At 38.2% G+C, this 16,540-nt stretch overlaps 1 protein-coding gene across 6 annotated transcripts in view; it reads left to right on the forward strand.

The window, feature by feature from the left end:
• The window catches only part of TAFA2 (TAFA chemokine like family member 2), a 208,931-nt gene extending 201,082 nt beyond the window's left edge, over window positions 1-7,849 (forward strand). For all 6 annotated transcript variants that reach the window (XM_060694689.2, XM_087874131.1, XM_060694687.2 and 3 more), the window contains one exon: window positions 6,353-7,849. The gene's annotated coding sequence lies outside the window, so the exon portion shown is untranslated. The remainder of the gene's footprint in view (window positions 1-6,352) is intronic.
• The last annotated feature ends 8,691 nt before the right edge of the window (window positions 7,850-16,540 follow it).

Consider the following 16,540-nt stretch of genomic DNA (forward strand, 5'->3'; position numbering starts at 1 on the left):
ATCAAAAAGTTGGAAGGGTCAATTTGACCGTTGGCTCTAATCCCATGTTCAGTAAATAAATCCAAATTAAAATATCCCAAACATTCCTTTTCTTTCTTTTTTAAAAACAATTCCAACATTTTATTTTCTCTAGTTATTTGGTACTTCATCATTTTCTGGGTATGCTGTAGGATGATATATAAGCCAGACCATCAGCCAGTTCATACACTACTTGACAATTCCATTTATCTGATTCTGAAATTCAAATTCATTCTAAGTAAAGAAGTAGTTCCTGATCATGTTTCTGTCAATCTCAAGCATTAATCCTGTGACTTCATGTTGTTTGTCACAGTTTCATTGTGAAGTGCATACTTTTTTGTTGTTGAAGAATATTGAATTAAACTAGGAGTTGAGTAACACTGCTTTTTTCCTGTTCCCACTTTACTGTTAATACTGATCAGCTATAAAAAATTATTTTTGTTATTCTTAGATCTTTTGCCAAGATCTCAGCTCATTCCCAGTTTTTGCATTTTTGACATCTGTGCTCTTCATTTGTAGTATGGCCTTCTTTTCATTACTTATATATCTCATGCAAACCTACACATCTTCAGTAACATTTTCTGTAACCTCATTCATTTCTTTTGCTGTCCTCTATTTTTTATGCTCTTTGAAATTATTTTCAATTGCCCTTTTGATATATTCAACTTTGGAAATTCCCACCCATGTTGTGTCCCATTTCTATTAGTTTCTTTTGCTCCAGGATCAATCAGAATAGAGCTGGAAGGGATCTTGGAGGTCTTCTAGTCCAACTCCCTGCTCAAGGAGATATAGGAGATCCTATACCATTTTAGACAACTGACTGTCCAATCTCTTCTTAAAAACCTCCAGTGACGAAACACCTACAACTTCTGAAGACCAGCTGTTCCATTAGTTAATTGTCCTCACTATTAAGAAGTTTCTCTTTAATTCTAGCTTCTTTCCTTGAGTAGTTTCCATCCGTTGTTTCTTGCCTTCTGGTGCTTTGGAAAATAAGTTGATCCCCTCTTCTTTGTGGCAGCCAGGGCCAGATTTAGATGAAAAGAGGCCCTAGGCTATTCCACTTATGAGGCCCTTTCACCTATAGTGAAAGTGTAATTTTAATTTTGCTAACAATTTGAATGTAGGCCCCTCTTGATCTTGAGGCCCCCTCTTGATCTTGAGGCCCTAGGCTGAAGCCTAGTTAGCCTATAGGAAAATCCGGCCCTGGTGGCAGCCCCTCAAATACTGGAATACAGGTAGTCCTTGAGTTACAAATGTAATGGAACCTGCCAGTTACATTCTTAACCTGAGGATTCATAGGAGTGAATTGTGTAACTTGACCACGAGCAGTCCCTGTTTTTGCCCATGCACTCACTAATTGAAAGTGCAGGTCATTAAGTGCACATCTGGTATCTCAGGGTGGGGAAGGCCATGGGGGCCTAGTGGAGACTCACTTACCTTTTGAAGATCTAGTGAGCTGGCTCCTCTCCAGCCTGTTTCTTTGCTGCTCCCAGTGAATAGTGAGAGCAGAGGGAGAGGAGGACAAGTGTGCCTCCTCGGCTTCTCTGACTCACCAAGGCTGCCTGCCACTTCTGGAGTGGGGGGCAACCTCGGTGAGTCCCCTCTAAAGGCTTCCAGTCTTGGCACGGAAAAACATTTGCATAGCAACAGGAGACTTTGGGACAGAAAAATTGCATTGCTTCAAGCCTCTCGTTGGCTTGCAAACACTTTCCCTCTGGAGACTGGAAGTTTATGGGCGCCCTGATCTCGTGGGACTTCAGGTACACATTCTCTGCAAAATTCGATGGGTGCCTGGAGTTGCACGAGATCATGGCCCCCAGAAGCTTCCAGTCTCCGTCTGGATGAAAAGTGTTTGAGCACCAATGGGACTCTTTGAGGCAAGATCCCCATTGGATACACAAATGAAGCTTCCAGTCTCTGAGCAAAAAGTGTGAGCACCAATGGGGTGCTTGGAGGCAAGTGCCCCGTCGGACACGCAAACAAAGCTTCTAGTCTCCACCCGGGTGCTTACTTTTCGCCCAGACAAAGACTGGAAGCTTCTGGGTGCCCTGATCTCACACAACTTCAGGCACCCATCCACTTTTGCAGAGAATGGGTGCCTGAAGTCCCGTGAGATCAAGGCACCCAGAAGCTTCCAGGTTCTGGGGGAAAAGTATTAGGCTGATTGATCTGTAGCTTCCTGGGACTGGTTTCCCCTCCCTCCTTTTTTGAAGATGGGAACCACATCAGCTCTTTTCCAATCCTCAGGTAGTTGCCCAGTGCTCCAGGATTTGTTAAAGCTATGGTTCTGAGATAACATCTACCAGCTCCTTCAGAACTCTGAGATGTAATCCATCAGGTCCTGGTGATTTATATTCATCAAGATCAGACAGGTGTTCTCTTACTATTTTTTTTGCATATTTTAACTTTTATTTCTAATCTGTCTTTTACAGTTATGTTTTCGGTAGATTGGGCTATAGTTTCTTTTTTTGTTGTTATTTATATGTTGGAAGAATTTTTTTACTTATCTTTTAGTTAGACTTTTGTTGCAATTCTTTGTTCATTCTGAGCCTTTGCTTTCCTGACTTCATCTTCATCTGCGTTGTTATTGGTAGATTATCTATACATACTCATTAGTTTGGAGACCAATAATATAAACAGTTATAACTGTTTCTTCTTATGCTTATTTATAGAATAGCATTCTGATTTCTGAACAAGACTGTATATTTTTAACATGTAGTGCAATTCCATCTGCTTTCCACTGGTTTTGTCCCTTTTGAACAATTTGTATCCTTCAGTTACTCTATTTCAGTCGTAGGAGTCATACTCCCAGAGCTCCGTTATATATATTAAATCAAATTTGCCCTTCTGTATGAAGAGTCCAAGCGTATCTTGTTTCCTGTGCTGTGAATATCAATGCATAGATAATGAAGGCCATGAACTTTATGAGCCAATGGTCTTTCATATTCTTCTCTGAGTGATCTAAGGGATTCCATTTAAGAACATTCCCCTTTCTACAATACAGAAATCTTTCTCTAAGGTCCTTTATATTAGGGTGTTCATTTCCATCTATTACAGAATTAAGTTTAAATTAATTAATTAATCAATTTAATTAAGATAAAACTTCCTACGCTTTGGCAAAATTTACTTTTAACAGTTATTCCATTCCAGTTTATGACATCTTCTAGATTAGGCCAACAATGGAGCCATGCAATTGAGTGAAACCCCATCTGTGGAATATAGGCAGCACGTGAAACCATGCCCCTCTAGTCCGCGGAAAAACTTTTCTCAACGGAACCAGTCCCTGGTGCACAAAAGGTTGGGGGGCTCTGATCTAGATAATCTAGACAATGGTTTGAAAATCACTTTTCATCTACTTATCTGATTGCCTAGACTATCAGTAATTTACAATATTTTTCCCTTTTCAATTGCATTCCATAGACAGCCTTCCATGGACTGAAAAATTAGATTATCTATGATCCCAGGGTCTGCATAGTCTATATTTTTCAAAGACTGGGGTGATACAGTTGTAGATGTTCTTTGGATATAATTTGTCTTCACCTACTATATATCAGTTGGAAGGGATCATTGTCAAATCCACTTGGATGTTGTTCTCTCATGTCTTTGATCCTTCACAGGCTTCTGGATCCAAGTGGCATATATTTGCTTCAATATTTTAATCTAGTCACCAAAAACAATCCCTTCTGTCCTTTAGAGTCCATCATTTAATCTCCCATAATGTAATATTTTCTTGTTTTGCAAGTCTCTGCCCGTTTATTCTGTAGGGGCCTAAAACCTGCTTCTGAATTCCAATTTCAAATTGTGCAAGTTGAGCCGCGTACGTCGGCTCGCCGCTCATGTAAATTGAGCTGCAGGGAGGCACACATGCACACCAGTTGTGCCACTTGTGCAGCCAGGTTATCTTCTTCCTCCCTGCCGGGCAGCCAAGCCACAAAGGTTTGGGACCGCTGTTCTAAGAAATAAAAACAGGAATTAAAAAATCTAGTTTGTAAAAGGAGAGTATTGAATATAATTGCATTTTGACCCATTTTAAAATATTAGTATGTTTAAAACCCTGCTGTTAATATATATTATTAGAGTAACTTGAAATAGAAGGGTTGGTCAAAACAGAAGTATTTCATAATGAAAAATAGGAAGTCCCATTTAGTGAAAGTCTCATTGGAGACTCAAATGCATATTACTTGGCTCTTAAAACTGATTCAGAATTCTGATTAACCATCAATCCTGCAGATAAAAGATAGCAAAAAGTATTAAAATGTGATAATCACATAGATATAGAAAACATTCATTTTTGCATAAAGTATAGTATATTTATATTAATATAGACTATTCCTACTTTACTTTATGCTATAGATAGGATAGCACAGTGACACAGTATATGTTTTGTGTGCAGAAAGCCCTGGCCCTTATGTTTCTTAAGGATCTCAAACAGGAGGTTTTGGAAATAAGCCTAGTCTAACCATTGGCAGATGGTGTCCCTTTTTTAAAAATACAAATTCCAACTGGATAGTAAGATTAATGTTATGTCAACACTGGTGATGAGAGAGTGTTTTCCCATCACTGAAGCAGAATGCTACTTGAGAAGCATAAATCATGAAAACGAGTTCATGAAGGCTATGATTTTTATCCCCAAATTCTGCTGCCTGGGGCAATTGCCATCCTTCCAGCTAATATTGGGACAAATTTTATTGGAAAGTGCCTTTCCCCAGACCTTGCACAGCTGGGAATGGTCAGAATAGGTTGGCATCCATACTTGTTATCTCCAAATAATCCAGCTCCTCCTGCCAACACATGTAGAGCCACACATTTGGAGGCCACCTGGTCAAAAACAAGCTAGGATAAGCAAAAAGGAATTATACACCCTACCTTGGTATGTTTGGTATTTTTTTTCTTACCTGCCTTCATAAATAGCAACATTACCCCATTAGTGCTTCCTTTTTTTGTATAAGAGAGGTTTATGAGCATTTAAAAAAGGACTAAACTCCTAAAGCAACCTTTTTAGTATTATCTCAGTGTTTCCATGCTTTCAAGTTGATAAAAGAGCTGTATGCAGATTGTTTTTGCTGAAGGCAAAGGAATGTTTCATCATAAAGGAGCGTGGCCCCTCAAAATTGGAGATTTCCCCTGATGTACTATTACCATAGCCAATCCAGTGGGTCAAGCCTCCAGAGAAAGGAGAGCATTGTTTAATGAAGTTTTGTACCAAAAAGTAACATGATTATTTATTGAGTTCTGACAAAACAGAAATAGTTTTTAAAGGTGCTTTGATATGGCAGAGATTTTTTTCTTTTCTATTCATTTTTCAAACAGAAGACAAGCTTAACATCCAATTATTGTAAAATCTTCAGACTTGCATACTTTTTTTCAGTGGCCCTTTTATTTATGATGTTGGCTGCAATAAAAATACTCTAGTGAAGTCTCCTTTTCAAATGAAGGAATACAAAGGAAACTATGGTTAATGCACATAATATTTTTCTTTCTTGAATGATTACTCCACCAATGATTTTAATATCTGACATTAACAGAAAAAAATCAGAAAATCATGATCGGAGAATCATGATTTTTTGATGTTTTCTGTTAAAGTAATGTCAGAAATTGAAATCATTGGAGAAATAATCATTCAAGAGAGAAAAATACTATGTGCATTAACCATAGTTTCCTTTGTATTTCTTAATTTGAAAAGGAGATTTCATAGAGTTTTATTCCAGCCAACATCGTAAATAAAAGTTAACAAAGCACATTTTAAAATTACCCCAATCCTTCACAATAGTTTTCTTTTGAATTGTTTAGTTATTCTCTTTTTAGAATTATTTCCATGTACTTACTAGAAACTAATAGTGCTTGAGAATTGTGTAATATATGAGAACTTTTGTTAATACTTAAGATTGCTTTTCTTTAGCAATTATCAATTTATACTATTTGTTAACTAATATTTTGTGTTTTTTGACACTTTGTAAATAATAGGTCATTATAAATTTTATAAATTAGAGATTTGCTCATAATAGATTTGGTGGAGAATACCAGATTTCAACACAAGAGGGCATACTCAAATAGAAATATTAGATAATCTCAGCAGGCCTTTGTCTAGCTAAATACTTTGACCATTTCCTTCCTGACAATTGAGGAAATTGTTTTTCTTATTGGTGTCGGATTCAATTTCAGGTTTATCTATTTGCTTTAGAATACACATTATTAATAACTGCCATGTTGCTATTTGCATGTTAAAAATGCTTTTTGTGCATAAAGGCTATATCAATAGATTTGTGCCATTATGAATCTCATTTTGTTCATCTAAATTTGATTTTGTCTTTTTTCATATATCTTATTTTTACAGGTAACTCGATAGCAGAAAACAAACCACTTCAAACTCAAGATTGATAACATTCATTACAAAGAAGCTGGAAGTTTTCGTAGTTAAAGATGATCTTTGAGGTTTAGGTTAAAATTGCTGGTACAAACTGGTTCAGTGAGCTATATGCTATAATCAACAGCTACTGGAGATCAATAGTGCAAGAAAGTCAGACATACAAACTCTCTAAAATAAAGATTTCAATGGAAAGAACTGTATAATTGTAAACACAAGAAGAAAATACATGCACTTTTTGGCAAAAAAAGTGAAAAGGATGCTAAAAGGATGCTGAAAAAGTAGTAGTCTTTTTGATCCTGGCCTTGGACTCAAAATATTTAACATCAACAAACTAATTCTTTGAAATGTACTGGTATAGCTTATTTGAAATATTTCCAGTTCTCTGTTCAAATACTGGTGGAACTGTGCATTGGTTTATTCAAATTACTATTCCAAAAATTAACTTCGGATACAGCGCCGCCTTAGACACTTTAATTTGAATTCTAATCTTGAAACTCCAAGGCTATATATTTCAACACACTGAACTTGCTTTTCTTATAGGAATGTAAATGTAATATCATTGTTAATTATTATTGTTGACAGATAGTACTTATCTGGACACATCATTCTTATACTAATAAATCATTAGTCAGATGTCATTTCCTACTCGGCTTCTGCAGTTCCTTACAACTGAATAAAAGATTGGTCAAAAATGAAAATTTTCTTTCATACCCTTCCCAATATTTTATTGTTAAAATATCTGTTTTGTATAATTTTAAAGAAAACAATATTCCTTGTATGAACTTTAATTTACGGATTTATAAACATTAAGTCCTTAAGAAATGGTAGTAAATAATAATTAACAATAATTAATTAGCTAGTCATTTTATGAAGGAAGACAGGGATGCATGTTAAATTTTGTTCTGAAATTAGATGCTATCCATTCGATTTTAAGATTTCTTTTTTTAAAAAAAAATAGATGTCTTGTTTGGATGCTGCCTGGATGCATAAGTAGATGCTTAGATGTTTATTGAGAGGATTTTTTTTTTTCAAATTTAGAAACTATTGATGTTTTCATGCCTACTTCAGAAATGTTAGTTTAATTTAGGGCTGGTTTGTTGAATTGTTTTTTATCTTCTATTTTTTAATTTCACTGTTTTTTTAAAAAAAAAATTAAATGCCTTAAACAGCAGTAAACTTTTTTCCCCTGAGTTATTATAGAATGTATAATTTTATATGTCATTTAATATATAACATGCTATCTAGAAATACTGAGGCTCTAAGGGCAGCTTGGTCTTAAGGAAGGCAAAGAGGGAAATAATCTATATTATTTACTTTGTGAGTAAGAACATGGAACAAATTCAATCCTGATAGAAATAACTGTTTCAAAATCTCCATTGTTTAAATTATGAAAAAGGTAAATAGTTTTCATTGCAAATCCCTGACATAAATAATTAGAAATAAATGAGTTATATGACGAATGAACATCTTTGGGTACTGTGTTCTTTCACTTGATGCAAAATTGTTGCACAATTATTTCATATCTGTGTTATTATTGTTTAGACTTCTATACCGCTTCATAGTGCTTTACAGCCCTCTCTAAGCGGTTTACAAAGTTTACAGAGTTAGCATATAGCATATTGCATATTAGCATATTGCATTAGCATTAGCATATTGCCCCAACAATCTGGGTCCTCATTTTACCCACCTCGAAAGGATGGAAAGCTGAGTCAACCTTGAGCCGGTGAAATTTGATCTGCTGACCTGCTGAACTAGCAGTCAGCTGGAGTAGCTGCAGTACTGCACTCTAACCACTGCGCCACCTTGATTATGTTTGACACTGGATGGTGGAATATATAGAATGTAATTCTGCTACCTATCAATCCAAAATATATTTAGGGGGAATTGGATATAGAATAAGGTATCTTGGTATTGTAAAGGGATTAATATGGTATATTTTTAAAAGTTATATATAAGGGGAGGTCATGTGAAAAGTATGATAAATTGTTATTTTGTAGTAGACTTAAGATGGGCTTCAATTTAGTCAAAATTCTATAATATAGTTTTCAGCATTTAGTTCCTTTGTGATTAGTTTTAAAACCAACACTAAAATATTGTGCTATAAAAAGTGTAAGATTTGCATATCAATAAGTGAAAATAAATGGATTTTCAAATAAGAAACTGAGTGTGCAATAGGTTACTGTGAAAATTGATAATAATGGAATAACTTTAAGACATGAAAAGAACATGGAAACATTTTGATTAGTTCAGAACAAATCAGATCAGAACTGCTAAGGCTCATTCTAAACATTTTTAGGACCCTTTACAATTAAAAATATAATTTAAAAACATTTTACTGATTTTTAATGCAATACAAAAATTAAGAACAAAAATTTTAAATTTAATTTTAAACTATTAAAATTTGTTTAAAATTAAAGTAAATTATTTACTTGCAGAACTAATAAAAATGAAATACAATGATACAATAAAATTAAGTTGTAGTTTTCATCAGTTCTATAATATTATAGAAATATGTTTGTTTGTTTGTTTGTTTATTATCCCATCTCCCTCAAGGCATAGAAAGCATTATAATTCAACTTTTAAATAATCAGTTAAACCAATTTTGTAGTCCAATCTTATCTCTCCATTAATAAATAAAAGTAGTTCAAAATCTAAGAATTGACAAATTATGTTAAATCAGCCTTTAGTGTCTCATACATACACATACTTTCAAGATTATGTAATTAGCTTTTTCTCAACAACCTGGTATATGATATATTTGGAATATTTCATAAACAGACAACTTATTGAATGTTATTTAACATTATCTTTTAAACTTAATTTTCTTCCAAGAGCCTCATTCACCACATTTAAAATATATTATCAGTAAGGAATATTTATATCAGTGGACATGACCAAGTTTCTTTAAATTGTTACATCTCCAACATAAAAAAAGATAATAGCCAATCTTTTTTAAGGTCTACTGAAAAATTAATTGACCAGTGGATAATAATTATAATGTTATTAACATTCGTAAATATACATGCTTTTTTAGAATATTTGGTTCTATTTTTGGGTTTGAGAAATGTCAGATAAAATATAAAAGTTCTATGCAAAATGTTTTTAGTAGGTGAAAAATAATTGAGTATCTAAGTACTGCAATTTCCCAAACTACAAAAAATAAATTTCTATATGAGTTCTCTCATTTTTTGAATACTTTTTTGCCAACCCAGTTCCAAATTCTTTTATTATCTGAAATTAGATGTCACTTGAAAATACGGTTTTTTTCCTCTCAGTCTCAGAACTTTAACAGTGATTTTTGAGATTTTTTCAGGTTCAACCATTCATTTATGTCATTAGAACTGAGTTAAATGTTTAATCTTGAAAACGTTTGGCTTCTGTGTCAATCTAAATTCCAAATATGCTATTTAAATTATTTCATACAATGTGGCATATAATGTTGTAATTCAATTTAATATAAGATGACTTCAATTTATGGTGCAATGATAACCATTGCACCATAATACAATGGTGCAATGCATTACACCATATAATCCTAATCAGTCATTAGGCTAATTTAGATTTTTAATGAATTATGACTTTCACTATATGAGTTTAGTCACCATTACCTGGCTTTCCAGCAGCAAGAGGAGCCAAACAAACTGTGCAAAATTTTCCCGTGTGCCTTTTTAAAGGATGAAATGCAGATTAAAATTTCTGGTTTGTCTCTCTTAAATAAACCAGGGATTAGAATCAAAATAAAACATGAGTTCCAATTCTGGCATTTTAGATGAGGATCTTACCAGATATTTGTGGTTTCACCTTTGCTTCATCCAGCATATGACATAAATACATTCACTAATCTATTTATCTAAGGGAGAAAAAGTAGAAAAACTGAGTGGCATGTATAATTCTTCCAATGCAGACTTTCTGCCAATAATGTAGTACTTATAGAGCATTCAGTTTCCATGCTTGGAGCATAATGCCAATAGTTCCTAAGAGAAAATATAAACTGGATTTATGAAAAAGTCAAGACTCTTATTTTACATATTAATATTTCCCCTGTCTCTTAATTAGCCTAGAATCTCTTGAATTCACTCCATATTTCCTTTACTCCTCTTTTGTGGGTGTCACCAGGACTTAATCGATTTTGATGACATCACAGAGCAAGCTCAATTATCTAGTTCCGTAAAATCAGAAATGAAAGGGTTCTAAGGAGGTTCTACTGGTTCTCAGCTTCTGTTACTTAAGTTTGTTGTTTTTATTTTGTTTGGATTATTTCCTTGAAAATAAATTATTAGATCTATAAAAATCTCTCCTACAGTGCATTGGCTATAGAATACTAGATTATCTAAGTGGAAGAAATAGCCAGATTTGACCACACTTGATGGTCTCTAAATCCTTTCTGACATGTAAATATTTATTGTTGTCATCTCTTCCTGCTGATGGGATATTTATTTATTTATTTATTTATTTATTTATTTATTTATTTATTTATTTATTTATTATATTTCTATACCACCTTTCTCCCGTAGGACTCAAGGCAGTGTACAGTCAAGAAAAATATAGATACACAAACATCATAAAATTGCTAATTAAAATTATTACTTAGTTTGGTCAATTAAATAAAACCCAGAATTAGATAACATTATAAAAAATCATTCACATGTTCATATGTTTAGCCCCGCCTGTTGGAACATCAGGGTCTTGAGGGGACGGCGGAAAGCACTGAGATCAGGGATATTTCGTATCTCAGGGGGCAGTTCATTCCAAAGGGTTGGAGCCCTCACAGAGAAGGCCCTCCCCCTGGGAGTCGCCAGTCGGCATAATTTGACTGATGGTACCCTGAGTAGTCCCTCCCTGTGAGAACAAACTGGTCAGTGGGAGGCTATTGGTGGCAAAAGACGGTCTCGTAGGTACCCAGGTCCTAAGCCATGGAGCGCTTTAAAGGTGATAACTAACACCTTGAATCGCACCCGGAAGACCACCGGGAGCCAGTGCAGCTCGCGTAGGAGAGGTGTTACATGGATGTAACAAGCTGCGCCCATAATCACCCGCGCGGCTACGTTCTGGACCAGTTGGAGCCTCCAGGTGCTTTTCAAGGGGAGCCCCATGTAGAGAGCATTACAGTAGTCCATACGGGAGGTAACTAGGGCATGAGTGACTGTGCGCAAGGCGTCCCAATCCAGAAAGGGATGCAACTGGCAGATCAGGTGAACCTGATAAAAGGCACCCCTGGCCACGGCCGTCAAATGATCTTCTAAAGATAGCCGTGAACTTGGAGGACACCCAAGTTGCGGGCCCTCTCTGTGGGGAGCAAGATCTCATCCCCTATTGTCAGTGATGGTACCAGCTGACTATACCAGGACGCTGGAAGCCACAGCCACTCGGTCTTGGAGGGGTTGAGTCTGAGCTTGTTTCTCCCCATCCAGATCCGCACGGCCTCCAGGCAACGGGACATCACAGCAAGGGCGTCATTGGGGTGGTCTGGGATGGAGATGGATAGCTGTGTGTCATCAGCATACTGATGAACACTCACCCCGAAACCACGGATGATCTCGCCTAGCGGTTTTACATAAATGTTGAACAGAAGGGGTGAGAGGACTGACCCTTGCGGCACCCAACAAATAAGGTGCCTCGAGGTCGACCTCTGCCCCCCTGCCAACACAAACTGCGAACGGTCAGAGAGGAAGGAGGAGAACCAACGAAGCATGGTGCCCCTATTCCTAACCCCTCCAGCCGGTGTAGTAAGATACCATGGTCGATGGTATCAAAAGCCGCTGAGAGATCTAATAGGACCAGGACAGAGGAGCAACCTCTGTCCCGAGCCCTCCAGAGATCATCCACCAGCGCGACCAATGCCGTTTCCGTGCTGTATCGTGACCTGAAGCCCGACTGGAATGGATCCAGATAGACAACTTCATCCAGGTATCAGGGTAGTTGTCGCGCCACCACACTCTCAACAACCTTAGCAACAAAGCGAAGATTGGAGACTGGACGATAATTTGATAATATAGCCAGGTCCAGGGAAGGCTTCTTGAGGAGGGGCTTCACAACCGCCTCTTTCAAGGCGGCGGGAAAGACACCCTCACTCAGAGAAGCATTTATAATCCCCTGGAGCCAGCCTCGTGTAACCTCCCGGGAGGCCAGTACCAACCAGGAGGGACACGGGTCCAATAAACATGTGGCAGCGTTAAGCTTGCCCAGAATCCTGTCCACGTCCTCAGGAGTCGCAGACTCAAACTCTTCCCAGATAACGCTCTCAAGACCTGCCCCCATCTCCTCCCCTGGATCTACCCAATTGGAGTCCAGGCCTTCCTGAATCTGAGCGACTTTATCATGCAGGAATTGTACAAAATCCTCAGCTCGACCCTTTAAGGGATCTTCCCGTACCCCCACCTGAAGTAGGGAGCGGGTTACCCTAAACAGCGCGGCTGGGCGGTTCTCTGCAGATGCAATAAGAGCGGAAAAATAGCTAGACTTCGCCGCTCTTATCGCCACTAGGTAGGTCTTAATATAAGATCTCACCTGTGTTCGGTCAGATTCAGATCGGCTTGACCTCCAATCGCTCTCCAGGCATCTTTTCCGATGCTTCATCTCTCTCAGCTCCTCAGAAAACCAAGGAGCTAGACGAGATCGGCATCGGGTCAGAGGCCGCAAAGGCACGACGCGGTCCATGGCCCCAGTAGCCTACCTGTCCCAGGCGACCACCAGGTCCTCAGTCGAGTCGTGAGCCAGAGTCTTAGGAAATGGCCCAAGCTCCATCAGGAACTTTTCGGGGTCCATCAGGTGCCTGGGACGGAACCATTTGGTTGGTTCCGTCTCCCTGCGGTGGGTGGAAGTGACTTGAAAGTCCATGTGAAGGAGAGAATGATCAGACCATGACAAGGGCTTGATGTCTATATCCCCTATTCTTAGATCATTCAGCCACTGATCAGAGACAAAAATCAAGTCCAGAGTGGGTGGGGCCTTGAACTACCTGGGTCAGGTCCATGGCCATCATGGAAGCCATGAACTCCCGAGCCGTCTCCGATATCTCACCAGCGGATGGCAGGTTAAAATCCCCCATAACAATAAGTGTGGGGGTTTCCACTGCCACCCCAGCTATAATGTCGAGCAGCTGAGGCAGGACCGCTGTTACATGGCAGGGAGCGAGGTACGCAATCAGTAGGCCCATCTGAATCCCCTGACCCCACTTCACAAGGAGGGACTCACATCCGGCTATCTGAGGAACAGTGGCCTCCCTCGGGCAAAGACTTTCTCTAATGATTGCTGCCACTCCCCCACCCCTTCCCTGAGTCCTTGGCTGATGGAATGCGGGCACATTTCCACAGGGGGAACTCCTCCCTCCTGGCCTAACCAGGTCTCCGTAATCCCTGCCAGGTCAGCACTCCCCTCTGAAATAAGATCATGAATGAGGGGGGCTTTATTTACCACTGACCTGGCATTACATAACATCAGCCATAGACCCAGGGTCTGAGACTCTGAACAACCCGGGAAACGAGCAGTGCTTTGGGGGTCGGAGTGGGCAATCACTCGTAAACATCAAGTGCGCACTCCCGAAACATAATATGTCCCCTTGCAGCCATCATATCTGCCCCTCCCACTTACTATACTAATGCCCATCGCTTCATCCCCCTGTATCCTTGTCAGATTTCTGTCCCCATCCTCCCCATCGTGATCATCAGACCCATTACCCCTTTCAGTGGATTTATGGATCCCCCCAGATCCATTCCCACAATCCCTCCCAGAACCCCTTAAAATAGAACTTAAAGATTTATCTAAAAAACCCCAAAGCTGTCGGTTTTTTGCAAACCACCTCTCGGGGTTCCAAAACCCGTCCTCAAGGGCGGCCCTTGATAACTGAGAGGGCCAGACATGCGAGAGGGGGGAATCTCGCAGTGCAAGGAGCTCCACAGTTGAATACATCAAAGATAGGAGCGAGTTGAAGGAGATGAAGGATCATTTTCTTCTAAGAGTGTTAGAGATGGTTAAGACAGGTAATTTAAAATAAGGGAGGAAATAGATGTTAAAGGAAGACCAGTATGTTACAAATGTCAATACATCAGAACATCATCGCCCTCTCACGACGATGGGAAGTCTTGTGGTTGTAGTAAGTCCTTCCAAAGGAGGTGGGGGTAGAGGTCTCAAAGGGTCGTCCTCTCACGGCGACCAAACCATTTGAAACAAACAAAGAGAAGGTGGTCTATCTCCCCATAATCCAAGACTCTCGATGTCTGTATCTCCTCCAGTCCTGATACCAGCGATGGCCGAGGATTAGATCAAAAAAGTAAGGCAGAGCCACTGGACAAAGTACTTAGGGTTAAATAATCAGGGTAATCTTGGGGAATAGGTGGTAAATAAAGCTGCAGATCGATCTAAGATTGCAAGTTAACGCTGAGTGGTCGTAATAGACCTAGATCTGATAAAGGAGAGAGGGACAGTTGAGGGGGAGAGTAAGTCATCATCTCCAGTTTGTAATCCTCAGTCCCTATCCATCACCTTGCTCAGGCTACTTATTACTATCTTTAATCTCTCATGTTTGGAATTGCAGCCATTTTCAAATAACAACACTCGAGGCATGCTTTTTGATTTTTCACTGCAAATGTCAGTGCAAATTTTATCATAGCTGTTTGTTTTCTTGTTCATAGTTAAATTGACTGAGCTCTTCCTTGTGAAGATTACACAGCTGAGCAACTTGATGGAATTAAATAATTCCTTTAATTTTGATTGCTGCTAAATGGCACAAAGTACATTACCTAATGATTGATTGTCAATCTTCAGTGTTTAATTTCATTCTTGGATATCATTTAAGTTACTTTTCTATGCCATTAGAAAACATCACTCAAATAATATACTACCTGGTTTTTACTCTTGCAAATTTAGCAATTTCAGTTTCAGTACCTGTGCACCAGTTCCACTTACCTTCGCTACCGCTTCACTTGCGTGTGGTGCTTCTGCACAAGCACAGAACCTTCTGCACATGCACAGAGTGTCCATGATGATGTTTGGGTGGGTGGGTGGAGTCTCCTGCCGCTGCCACTACCGGTTCGCCTGAACCCGGGTGAACTGGTAGAAACCCACCACAGCTGTGCACTTATAATCAGGTTATTTTTTTATCAGCATTCTCTCATCAGTTGCCTTTCAATTGGGTTAGTCATATTGAATGGTTTATGCTAGCAGGAGTAGTCCCAACACAACTACTTTGGGAAAGCCTCTGTGATAAATAAACAAAATGTATTTTTTTTTCAAAGACATTATTAACATTCATAATTTTAAAAAACCTACTGCTTATTTTTTTCCCAAAGGCAGAACAGGTATGATTTCCTTTTCTCTTAATATTTGTTAATATTTGCTACCACAATTAAATAGCAATAGTACTTAGATTAAGATACTTTACAGCCCTCTCTAAGCAGTTTACAAAGTCTTCAAATTGCCTCCAACGATCTGGGCCCTCATTTTACTGACTGGCCTCAGAAGAATGGAAGGCTGAGTCAACCTTTAGAATCGAACTGCTGAACTGCTGGCTTGCAGAACTGCATCCTAACCACTGTGCCATCATGGCTCTTGGAATCATAATAGATCTTATTTAACACAGATTCAAACTTTGCTCAGTCATGTTTTCATATATTTGTTTGTAATTTATATTCTTAGCATATACAATTAGCAAAACAATCTTTGAAATTAAAGAAAAAAAATGATGAAAACCAAAAGAAAATAAAAGAAAAAAATAGAAAAGAATTGAGAAAGATTAAAAAATGGGGGCGGGAGGGAAGATTCTTTTCCATAGTCATGAAATAGTGAGTTGCATTGCCTTAGGCTGATTTATCATCTCTTAATATCAAAAAATTATTACAAAGAATAAATAGGAATTAGGTTTTTATGGCGCTGTAGGTTTTTGAAGGAAATACAAAATACATTTAACACATATATTAACTGCATTAATGCGCTAGTATAGGCTGAAGATTATGAAGTCCTATGTTTTCATGCCATCAGCAGCCAACTGTAGAACTAAGTTGGTTTACTTCCAATTCAATTGCAGTGAAATTAAGGGGGTGGATTTCTTCTTCTCAGTGCCCAATCCTGCCAATTTCTGAGTTGCAGATTTTTTTTTCTTTTCCTTTGATCTTGTTAGAATGGATTTATTTTTCCTTGATCATGGAACAGTTGATTTTT

This window comes from Pantherophis guttatus, chromosome 7 (genome assembly GCF_059756535.1).
Source record: "Pantherophis guttatus breed Tessera chromosome 7, ASM5975653v1, whole genome shotgun sequence".
Lineage (NCBI taxonomy): Eukaryota > Metazoa > Chordata > Lepidosauria > Squamata > Colubridae > Pantherophis > Pantherophis guttatus.